This window comes from Azolla caroliniana, unplaced genomic scaffold, assembly GCF_043228905.1.
Source record: "Azolla caroliniana isolate FFs.n. ecotype wild unplaced genomic scaffold, voAzoCaro1.0.p SCAF_17, whole genome shotgun sequence".
Lineage (NCBI taxonomy): Eukaryota > Viridiplantae > Streptophyta > Polypodiopsida > Salviniales > Salviniaceae > Azolla > Azolla caroliniana.
In genome coordinates, this window is record NW_028230452.1 from 15,163,615 (window position 1) to 15,176,439 (window position 12,825).

General features: G+C 38.7%; 1 pseudogene across 1 annotated transcript; it reads right to left on the reverse strand.

The window, feature by feature from the left end:
* Positions 1-221: 221 nt before the first annotated feature.
* On the reverse strand, positions 222-7,701 carry LOC147853270 (calcium-transporting ATPase 8, plasma membrane-type pseudogene; annotated as a pseudogene). The gene is made up of 2 exons (XR_015531334.1): positions 7,285-7,701; positions 222-3,968 (listed from the first exon to the last, which is right to left on the reverse strand). The product of XR_015531334.1 is annotated as a calcium-transporting ATPase 8, plasma membrane-type pseudogene (transcript).
* Positions 7,702-12,825: the final 5,124 nt, after the last annotated feature.

A 12,825-nucleotide genomic window follows, 5' to 3' on the forward strand; every position in this document is an offset into this window, starting at 1 on the left:
CAAATATATATTTACAAGAACAGATCCAATGCAAATAACAGGAATAAAACAGTTTTTAGTGTTTCAAATTCGCGCTCTTTGAATGCACTTCCTTTGTAACTGCCAATAGAATATGAGAGCAAGCAATGTAACAAACAAGCATGCATCTATTAAAAAAAGGCAAAGCAAATTTAATGATCATACAACTTGAGAACAAAGATTGCCTTAAACTTTACAAGCTCTTTGGAAAAAATTACTGGCATTCAATTAATAATGTTAGCTACAAATTAGGCACACATCTTGAGAGCACAAAGCAAATAATTTGTGTTTAAAAATCACAGTTGAAGTCAGTTCAAAGAGAGCATTGCCTTGTTTCAATGCTCCCATAATGAATTCAATAGTTAATTTCTCACCTATTTCTCCTATTCTTGCTTTTCTTAGTGTTCCATTGCACAGGTAAGTGCAATACAGACAAATTGTGTGTTATGCTCCCTCATCTTTCTCTGGATGTGATTGACTCTCCGCAGCATTACCTTTATGAGAACTTGTTTTCCAAAGGCGTAACTGACCCCTAAATAAGGGTTTCTTCGGAACAGGTATCATCTTACCGAGCAAGGCAATGGGCCAACTGAGAAACCCAATCACAATGCAAAGTAACCAATGTTGCCATGAAAGCGCCAGGGTTGATGCAAACTTGTTCAAGAACTCCACAATGATTACTTGCAATATGGAAGTGGTCACCAAGATGCCAACAAACAAGGGATTTCTGAAAAGGCCCTCAAAGATGTTTAGTTCTTGGGGCTTCCTGGCATTAACTTCATTGAACAACTGGCATAGAACAAAGGCATTGAATATGATGGTATTGTTCAATTCTTTGGCCTTTGGACCATTCAACTTTAACAATTTCTCACCCTTGAATTGGAATGTTAGAAGCACTATGATCTGGTAGAAAGCTTGCACAATGAGATTTCTAAACATGATGTTAGATATGATAGGTTCTTTCCGACCCACGGGTGGTCTATGCAGCAATTCATCAGTGGGCGGCTCCGTGGCCAATGCAAGTGCTCCTAGAGTATCCATAATGAGATTAACCCATAAGAGCTGGACAGCAGTCAATGGCACATCTCCCGATGATACGGCAGCAACGAAATTGATCGTAAGTGCGGCCACATTTACAGTCAACTGAAACTGTATAAATTTTTGTATATTGAGATATATTGATCTTCCCCACCGCACGACTTTCACCACCGATGCGAAGTTATCATCTAGTATGATAATGTCTGAGCTCTCCTTAGCTACTTCTGTTCCTTGAATTCCCATGGCCAAACCTATATCCGCTTCATGAAGGGCAGGTGCATCATTGGTGCCATCTCCAGTCACTGCTACTACCTCACCGAGCTCTTTTAGGGTTTTTACCATCAACAATTTATCCGAAGGAGAAGAACGTGCCATCACACTTATCTTGAGCACTTCTTTTCTCCTCACTTCATCACTGTATTCTCGGAAAGTAGAGCCTTCGATGGCGACGCCATCGGGCAGAAGAATGCCACATTCAGTGGCAATCGCTTTGGCAGTGGCGAGGTTATCGCCAGTGACCATACGAACAACTACACCAGCATTCTGACACTTTTGCACAGCTTCCAAGACACCCGGACGGCAGGGATCTTTTATACCCACTATGGCAATGAGTGTGAGTGGTCCTTCTGGGATTTTCCAGGCTTCCAATTCTTCTGCTATAGTTGGCAACTCAGATCCCTTGAGTTCACGATAACCGAATGCTATGCACCTCAAGCTTTGAGCTGCCATTCCATCAATCACATTTACTAAATCGTTTCGCATGCCCTCGGTAATAAGAATCGATGTGTCGCCCGAAGACAAAACCGCTTCACTCTCTCTAAGGACTATTTCAGCAGCTCCTTTCCAATGAACATGAACCTTTCCGCTTCCTTTAACCTTCACTGCTACCCCTGCCCTCTTCTTAGTCGAATTGAACGTCTCCACTTGCAAAATGGTCGACAAGGATTTCACAGATTCAAAGTTCATACCGAGCATCAAACCCCAACTTAAGATAGCTTTCTCTGTAGGGGAGCCCACAACCTCCATGTCTTTGCCTTTTTCTTCTTCATTTGGCATGTTCACACTACCACTGCTATTTTGTGCAATACCTTCTAGCAAAACATCATAGAAAGGAAATTGTTGCAAATCATTCTCTCTGAACTCACCAGCAACCCATGCTTTTACCACAGTCATCTGATTCAGCGTTAAGGTGCCTGTTTTATCAGTGCAAATGGTTGTTGCACTACCCATGGTTTCACAAGCAGAGAGTCTTCTCACGAGAGCTCGATCCACCATCATTTTCTTCATTGCATATGCGAGAGACAAAGTCACGGAAAGAGGCAATCCCTCTGGCACCGCTACAACAATAATAGTAACCGCTATTGCAAATATGTCTACCACAGTGTTTAAAACTGTGCTAAAGGGAGTATGTCCAGCCTTGAACTTCCCAGATTTGTTTGATCCTTCTTTGTGGCCAACAAAGTAGAAGATAAACAAGATAAGGAACACAATGATCGCCACAGCTAAACCGATCTGACCAATAAATGTGGCAACGCCATTTAACCGAACCTGTAGCGGTGTTTCTTCTCCAGAATCTTCTCCTAGTTGTGACATTAACAGACCCCATTCAGTTCTCATCCCAACTCCAGTTACGATCATTTTCCCATCTCCATCATTCACCTTACATCCCGACAACAGGAATGGAGCCTTCTGATTCACATGAACAGGTTCACTTTCTCCGGTCATACTTGATTCATCTAAACACAAGGCATGACCTTCCACAAATAGTCCATCAGCAGGCACTTGATCACCTATATGAAGAAGAACAATATCTCCTAACACAATCTCAAATATCGAGATTTTCATCCTCTTACCCCCTCTTATTACATCCACGAGTATGTTCTGTTTCTCTTCGTTGAGAGTTGAGAATTGCAAAGATTGTCTGTAATCACTGATCGATGTCACGAGAACAACAAGGATGACTGCAAAAGCAATGCTAGTACCATCATACCACCCTTCTTTGATTCCATGGCTTTTGATTCCAAATGCAAGAGAGAGAGATGCACATACCATTAGAATAATGAGTGTAGGGTCTTTACATGCATCGAAGACAAAGCTGAAGAAGCTTTTCGATGGTTGTTTAGGGTAAGTATTCGAACCGAACTCTTCTCTAATCTTCTCAATATGCTGAGGATCGACATCGATTAATCCTTTCTCAAGAGAAGTGCCGAGATGACGAGACAAGCCTTCGACCCCACCAAATTCGTGCGTAATTGCATCTACATTTCGGGTTTGAAGGATCAAAGCGAGAGCATCAGCAGAGATTTTGGTCACAGACTGAGGTAAAGGAACGTCTTTGATTAGACTTTGGAATCGGTTCGCTGCTCTGATGGCTTGTAACGTGCCTCTTAACGTCCTTAACCTTGCTATCCTCTCTATATCTTCCGTATACCTGAACCTTCTAGCTGCATTCAGCACTAGTGTTGCTTTCTTCCATCTCTGCAGAGACACAGCCGGTCGATTCTTCGTCGGGATTTCAAACACATCAGAGAATTCGTCTTCTTCTCCTCCTCCTTCTTTTCGCCTTTCCGCATCTTTCCCTTCTCCATGTCTGCTTTCATCCTTTCCTTCGCTATACATTTCCTTGTCTCTCTCTTCATGTTTCCCTTTATACCTTTCTTCATCGCCGGCTTCGTCATATCTACCTGTACCCGTCTCTGCAGACACATCATTATTTTCATCTTTCTCTTCGTACGTTTCTTCCTTTGATTCGTTCTCCACGAACTTGTTTTCGACTCTTTCCTCTCCATCTCTGCTGCCATGGCGGTAAGGATCTCCATCTTCATCTCCAAGCCGATCGTCAATGCCATCTCCATCGCTGCCGGATGCTTGGGCCGGATGAGGAAGGCGTTTGGTTTCATCGGGATTCATAGCTGAGATATATACAGATACGTATGTATGTATATTAGCAAAAACCCTAATTCATACAGAGACAGAGACAGAGAAATGCAGAAACCCTACTGCACAGAGAGAGAGAGAGAGAGAGAGAGAGAGGATCTCAGATTTTCAAATTTCAAATTTTTCAACCGTACTATTTCCCGCCCTTATTTCTTCTACTTAATTAGTGGGTGATTAACCTCCTAATCTCCTAATCTCCCCTCTTGATTAACCTCCTAATTTTTTTTCAATTAGTGGGTGATTAACCTCCTGTGATCTCCCCTCTTGACGACTTGACTCGGACCGGCACATATGGCACTTTGTTTTGTTTTCATCAAGTGCAATGTACATATATTCTTAATGAGTCTCAATTAATGGGCACGTAAGTGTCATTTGGTCTCGATTAAGGGCACATCCGTAGTATCTGATTTCAACCAATCTGCACTTGAACCAATTGCTATATATAACGGAAACAAATTGACACGGACACAGAGCATGCCTTTCTATTTGATTAGATGGAGATGTTGGTGACGCTCGCATTGGTTTCGTCAACCCGTGGGACGTCTCAACAACATAAGTGTCGATTGTACTACTTGGGCAGGTAGGTTCTAGCCTCTTTGTTGCGTATAACAACCCATACTGATGTTATTCAATAGCAGGACGCATCACCTGACTTAAGCCTCTTGGCCACAATCAATATCATCGTTGATCTTCACTTCCAAGTTCCCACCCCTTGTGTTGTCGATACATTCAGCAAATCAAAACTTGCGCCTGCATTTGCGAATCCGAAAAAGTATGTGAATTGCTTGCTTCGTCCCTTTCTTGCAAAACAACTTGTTGCGAAGTTTTCTTGGGGTGTGCAATCAAGACATTTATGTTGTCTATTGAATGGCCGATAATAAATACAAGCACATGGGGTGGTTTTATTGACTTCGATACAACACCACTTTATTGGGAAAGTTGGACCACTACCATTAATCCACATTGCATTCATGCTCAATGAATCAATGTAGCTGAAAGTTATATAGAAGGCTGGTTTTTCTTTTTGGCTTGCTTAAGAAGTTAGAACCCTATGAAAGGTTCCTAAACAACTCAATCACCGATAGGTCTAGAGTCAAACAAAAAACAAAATGACCATCTTTAAATGCAAAAACAATTAAGTCCACCATATAAGAGAGACATATTTGTATTTGTGTGTTTGTTGTATGTATGCAAGGCTTGAAAACATAAATATACAAGTCATTGAATCATTAACCTCATGGACAAGTAACCAATATTTGTTTCATTCTCAATCTCATAAACATTAAGCCATAGCCATGAATACATTCACATTTTGCAAATAAGCTTTCCTATAGACTCAACTATAACACGCACACACATTCACACTTATATAGTAATAAATACAAGAGTGGGTTTCACTGTTTGTGCTAGCATGTATATCGCCACGTGTCGCACATGTAACACTTCTACCACTTTTCTTTGCATCCTACAGATAAGTTTTCCATTTCGGGTACGAAGACGGTTGCTTCTATCTGCGACCTCTTTTGGAAGTTTGTATCATGTCGAGTGAGATTTCCAACAAGCTATTATTTATTGAAATCCAATATTTGCTTGAAACTTTATGGCCAAAACATTGATTGCCTATTGTAAATGCCTTCTCTGACTTTTTTCATCCTAGTTCGCCTTAATTCTTCAAAGCTACTATTAATAATTAGGTAATTAACTAAGGGTTAATTAATATCTAATTAATATCTCTCAAATTCTCACATACACACACACATACGTGATTAAGCAATAGAAGATTATATGATGTGTGTGTGTGTGTATGTGAGAATTTGAGAGAAAGAGAGAAAGAACACTTATGAATAATAAGACAAGATGGGGGATGATTAACAAGAGTGTAGCTAAAGACTTTTCTCTATATTAAAAATCATCAAGTTACAAAAATACCCACAATGGGGTATATATAGATCTCATGTGCAAGGGTGCACATGTGTCACGAGAATATAGGTACAAGGATGTAAGTCCTATATTAAACGTACTGGGGATTGGAGGATCTAAAACGTATCCCACTTAAGTACAAGGTCCTATTTAAGTCTTTAAGGTCAACACACTAACTAGATTTTATCTAGTTAATTACTAAGTTATGTGGTTAACGAAATGGCTAAACTTAGTTGAGCTCGATATCCCAACAACTACCTTCGACCTCTTGACACTAAAGCATCCATAACTATGTTTAAAGTGTCATAACCGGCTTGTACCTATATCTTACTTTCTTTTAGCCACATTGTTGAGCACAAGTATTTACAATACAACAACGTGTCAAAAGGGAAATGCATCAACCCACATGCTGTGTATGATATTTCTTGTGAGGCTGCAATATTTTTGAACCTTGTGAGGTTGGAATAGTTCTTTTGCATGCATCTCTTTATTGGCATACTTAGTTTACTTAATCCCAACAAAGCATACACAATTTGCACAAAGCATAGTCACAATTTTTCTAACCTTGATGACATATGGTCTAATGTACTTACGTCAAACCTCAAACTATGGATCTCTGCGTTACCAAACCGAACCCTAGCCAACAAGTTTTACTCCCTTCACATCCTCTAACAAAATCTTTAAGATTGACACAAAAACTACTACTTTTTGTGTGTGCCCAAACATCAATATAAACGAAAAGAAACATCAATGGGCAAAACTGTAAAGAAGAAGACATTAAAATGCAAAGCACAATATGATGCAAACTCCTTTATTTCTAGAAACAAAGAAAAAGGAAAATTATGCTACTTTGTTATTTATCTTAAAATACGGATTATGGATTGCTACTAAAAATAATTTTCGGACACTTTGGAGTTGCATCCTATCTTTCAATTGACAAATTGAAGGATAATCTCGAAGTTTTCTCCTCGTTTAGTTGGTTGTTTTCCTCTACTTTGGATGCATATAGATTCGTTTCCTTAGCTTAGTATAACGAAGGATTCATGGCGAGCCATTGTCTTACACAAGACGGGCTTGGGAAGGATAGTTGTTTCCATTCCATCTATTTTGTATGTTGTAATTGATATGCTTTTTAAAAACTAATGGAAGGATATTTTGTTTTGAAAAAAGAAAAATTTTGTCGAAAGTTGGGCCTCAGAGCAATAAATTGTCTTACTAAACCATGATTATAGTAAAACGAAGCAAGAAAATCCCATTTTAATGTTGATTTATAAAAACCTTTCAAATCCGGCCTCTAATTCAAGGAACATTATTAAAACACCAAATCAACAATCAACTAACTTGAAAAGTGTTATGATCACATGGAGTTACCTTATTGAAGGGGTATAATTGAGCCTCTATCCTCCAATATTCAATAGCATGATGCATCACATGACTTGTGCCTCTTGGCCACAATCAATACCATCGTTGTTCTCTTCACTTGCCACCCTTGTCAATACATTCAACAAATGAGGACCCTTACCATCCCGTCGTCCTCGTCGACATTGTGACACAAACGCACTCTTTGTACTTGTTTAACGCACACACGCATTGAACCCACCCCTGCATTGGCCATCCAGAAAAGTATCTAAATTGCTTGCTTTTCCATTTCTTGCAATGCAACTTGTTGCTAAGTTTCCTTGGGGTGTGCAATCAAGACATCTATGTTGTCTATGGAATGGCTGATAATAAATACAAGCACATGGGGTGGTTTTATTGACTTTGATACAACACCAGTTTTTGGGCAAGTTGGACCACTACCATTAGTCTATATTGCATGTCAAATGGGAAATGCATCATCACACATGCTATGTATGCTATTTCTTCTTAGTTTTTAAAACTGTGTGAGGTTGCAATATTTCTTTTGTGTGCATCTATTTAGTGACATCCTTATTCCACTTAATCCCAACAAAGCATACACAATTTGCACAAAACATTTTTCGTAATTGTTCTAACCTTCATGATCCAGATGTGACATATGGTCTAATGTACTTGCATCAAACCTCAAACTATGGACCTTCGCATTACCAAACCAAACGTAGACAACAAGTTTTACTCCCTTCACATCCTATAACAAAATCCTTAAGATTGACACAAAACTACTTTTGTGTGTACTCAAACATCAATATAAACGAAAAGAAACATCCATGGGCAAAACTATAAAGAAGAAGACATTAACATGCAAAGCACAATGTGATGCAAACTCTTTTATTTCTAGAAACAAAGAAAAATGCAATTATGCTAATTTATTATTTATCTTAACAAAAATACAATCCAAAGTTGGGCCTAAGAGAGCAATAAATTGTCTTACTAAACCACGATTATAGTAAAACGAAGCAAGAAAATCACGTTAAAATGTTGTTCTACAAAAACCTTTCAAACTTGCCCATTAAAAACAATTGATGGGCCTCTAATTCAAGGAACATTGTTAAAACACCATACCAACAATCAACCAACTTGAAAAGTGTTTATGATCACATGGAGTTACATTATTGAAGGGGTATAATTGAGCCTCTATCCTCATAGCAAATTAAGGGTTGCAACCAAGGAATGTCGATAATCAAAGTTATCTATAGAATATGAATACATGCCTGTGCAAGAGATTTGTTGGGGCTACTAGTGTTGCCATCAGATGCTTGCTTGGTGTGAACATGGCCTTTGTGACACCAAATTGATGCCACGATAAAAAGACGAGTCTTTGCCGTGTAGAGGAATGGTTGACTCAAAACTAATGCGCGTGAGATATTTTCAAAGAGAGAGGGACGTATATTTCAAGATCTACAACATATCATTTGTGATATGTGAAATAGGGCCTAGCCCATGGTATGGATTGAAACCCACGTAGAGATGTATATTTTCAAGATCCACAACACTTAAAAGATTGGGAAAGAACATTAATAATGATAAAGGAAACATAATGCTCCACTAGGAATCAATTTCCAAAAGTTCTTAATATGTATATAATATGATGATGCTATCGAGAGAGAGAGAGATTCACGAACATTGGATATAGACCCATTAATTGTTGATTATGTCTACACAATATATTGACTTGTCACGACTACATCGTAAGCAATGTGTGCATAAATTAATAGTCGGGGTGATGTGATCCATCTATTTTCTCATTTTTCATTGATCACGATCCATCAATCCACTAGAATGATCTGATCCAAGATTTAGTATGTCACATGCCACCAAGGATTCAAATCAGGCCATGATTTTAATGCCATTAAAATGAAGTGGGTCGTCTTGGTACCACAACAAACTAATGATATTTTTACTAAGTTTGGTGAAACGTACTCCATAGTTGAAATAGACTTATATCAATGTTTCTCTTTTTAATAAAAAAGTTGAAGTTGAGCTTTTAACTAGAGTTAAGGCACCTCTATGAATGGTCAATTATGATGGAATAACAATACTTTGGAGCTATAATGTAGTTGGGGTTGGTTGATTATTTATTATCTTCATTGTGTGTAAGGACTTCAAGCTGACAATGGCTTAATTTGGTTTACGTTTTATAAATCTTTACCCACCGAATTGAGAAATGCAATGACACGTATTTGCAAATCAAAGCTTGATCAACATGAATGACACCATAACATTGGACTTTATCAACCATACACTAGTTTGATCTTTATTGTGTCTGAATAGATTTCACCCAACACTCACCATCTCTTTGTCTCATCTTCCACCCAATGGTCATAAGGACTCTTGCACTAATTGGTTGGAGGCATGTTCAAATTCTCAGTTCCAACCCAAAGGGACAAAACATGTTGCCTCAAAATCACCCAATTGATGAACTTCTAGGTGACCATAATCACCTGCAACAATTTCCACAACACATATCATTGGTGTCCTACCATGTTGATGTGACTATTAACTTCTCGAGCAAACCACCTCAGTATGCCAACCCCCTTTTTTTTAGTGCTTGTGTTATGCACATCGCACTCATTTAGTATACTTATGCCACCAAAACTTTGAATAAAGCTAGGGACAACTTATCTTTAGTGTATTTAAACCACTCACATCATGGAAAGTAGTTGTAGCTAAGCAATAACTCTCATTATGTGAGTTAAGCAACTAGCATCCTTTATGTAGCTTCTTATGTTGTTGTTGAGCTTTCTAATTCTCCATAGCCGATTAAATTTTGACATTTCCCCCTCGCCAAAGCGTTCGTCGTCGATTAAAAGTTGATTGTTTATGCATCATGGACAAGTTTGTAACTAGTGTTATATTTAAGAGGGACACATGTTATGATTTCTTTAGGTGGGAAATTATGATAATATGCTTATATGTGTAAGAAACCAACAATAGGTTATGCTTGCTTCTTTTATTTATGCATTTTAAATGGTCCAAGTTATGAGCTCCTAATCGCATGAAAATTATGATTAACCACATAATTATTGTTGGGAGACAGGTCCCTCCGGATGGGAAGGGAGAAGAACAGTGCCGATGAACAATCTCGGCCGAGGCCGAAACCGTATGAGGTGGACCCGGCTATGGAGAGCCGGATGGTACAGACCCGGTGAAGACCGGATGAGGAGTACTTAGCTACGGAGGGCCGGATGGTGCAGACCCAGTATGAACCGGACGAGGAGTACCCGGCTACGGAGAGCCGGATGATGTAGACCCGGTGAAGACCGGATGAGGAGTACCCGGCTACGGAGAACCGGATAAAGAGACATATTCGTAAATATGTTTCTTGATAGTTCATTGAGGCTATATTTGTAAATAGCCGAAAAGTCATATTAGTATAAATATGACTTAGGGCAAACTAAGATTGTGTGTTGTTGTCATTTTCTTGTTGGTGCAAGAAGAAGAGAGAGTACGTAACGTTGTACAGAGAGAGAGAGAAAGAGGTCGCTGCCTCTGTTTGTAACCGCCACCTGTGGCGAAGATCGTGAGTCCGAGGTCGTTGCCTCAGTGAACTCACTGTTTTGTACATTCTTACATAGTGACAGTTTGCAGCATGTGGGCTGCCATGGTTTTTCCCCTAGTTTGGGGTTTTCCACGTAAACCTCCTGTGTATCTTCCTCTTCTTTGTGTCGTGTTCTATTTCCTATTTTCTGTGTATCATTCTAAGCTCGGTTGTGGCCGAGCGTTGCGCACAAGGAACGATCAGTTCCCGTCAATTATATGTTAAAAAATTTATGTGAGGTTAATGTCAAGGATTGATTTACAAGTAATAAATTAGTTTTGCTAATTACAAGATTAAATCCTATTTTGTTTAACTATAAAGTTATCGGGGATAGGTTCTTTCTAATTTATAAAAAGGCCTTGTAGCTTTACAAAAAGTACAAAAAATGTATGTCAATTGATTAATTATGGCATAAAATTTAAGACGGTGTTTATGACAAGCAGATTGGCCTAAAACCGACACAACACTTGTCAACTATTGGCATTGATTGTAACTTGTAAAGGAAATTTCCAAAGAGCATCAAACATCTCTCTCAAATACCATTATAAATTGTAAGCTTTTGTTGTTGTGCTTCACTCTCAATAATTGATTTATTATTGACTTTTTGGCAAACTTGATGGGCATATGGTATATGTGCCAACAACCCCTTTCTAAGAGGTTGATATATGGCTTTGTGGAAGATTTTGGCTACATGCTCACATGACTTCAATTCTCATGATGACAATCATATGGTGAGCTTGACACATAACAATATCTAGTCACGCAGTAAAGATTGAGAACACAATATATTGCCGAAGAGCAATAGGGAGAAGGTTCAAACTATTTTGTATGCCAATATGTAGTGGCATGTGGCAACATTTATGTTTAGGCATGTGTTATTGGCATAGTTGCATTGGTTTCTAAATAAGATAATGTATGTCTACGTGATTATCATGGGTGGATGTACCTTACATCTCCATGATTCAAATCACATATTTGTAGCAAACATGCACTCTTTATGCATAATTGTTATTATAATGTAGTACAAGATGAACTAGTTGTTGTATACTACACATTACATACAAAAGGTTGTGTGTTACAACTTGCACGGAGTTACCCTATGTAAACAATCAAGTATGTGATTGTGTGCAACGGAAATGGATTAGAGGTGTGTGTGTGTGTGTGTGTGTGTGTGTGTGTGTGTGTGTGTGTGTGTGTACAAGAGAAGAGGAGAGGGAGTCGACACAAGTTAGATAGAAAAAACAGAAAACTATATTTCACAAGAATGATAATCGACAGTTTACAAAGGAGAGGAGAAGGTGCTCATATAGTCACCTTCTCTCAACACTATCTTACTAAAACTACCTCTCGGGAAATGGGGGGTAATCCTAACGACCTCTTAACTATGTGCCGTAGGAGTTACATCTATGATACATTAGTTATTGTTAGATAGTAGTGGTGTGTTCACAAACTAGGGGAAGTTCAGTTTGATTTTCAACACGCTATATAAGGGTACCATGGTGGCATATAATACTTAAGCCAATGGAAGGCTAGCAATAAAACAAATGTTTACCTTTGGTTGCACTATTCACCTTCCATTTTTGTTGTTTCTACTTGACTAATTAATGCTCTTGGACAAACATTTGGTTAAATCTGGTGTTAGTGACACTATAGGTGCACAAACAAAAATCTCAACTAATGAATAAAATGAGAGATAAAAACCTCTCCAAATCAACTTTGTTTTCTTGAAGAAGCTATGAACCATGCATTAGTCTGTGGCGGAATGGGTTTTAGATATAATTAAGGATAGGCATGACAACAGTGTAATCTCAATAAAGATATAGATGTGAGAAAAATATGGAGCTTAATGTTGTGTGCTTATGGGGAGACCGCTAGAGCACCATGTGTTCAACCCCCTTCCATAGTGGCATGTAAAGGTCTCTATGTGTAAGATTTGTGCTTGGGTGCATGGGCTA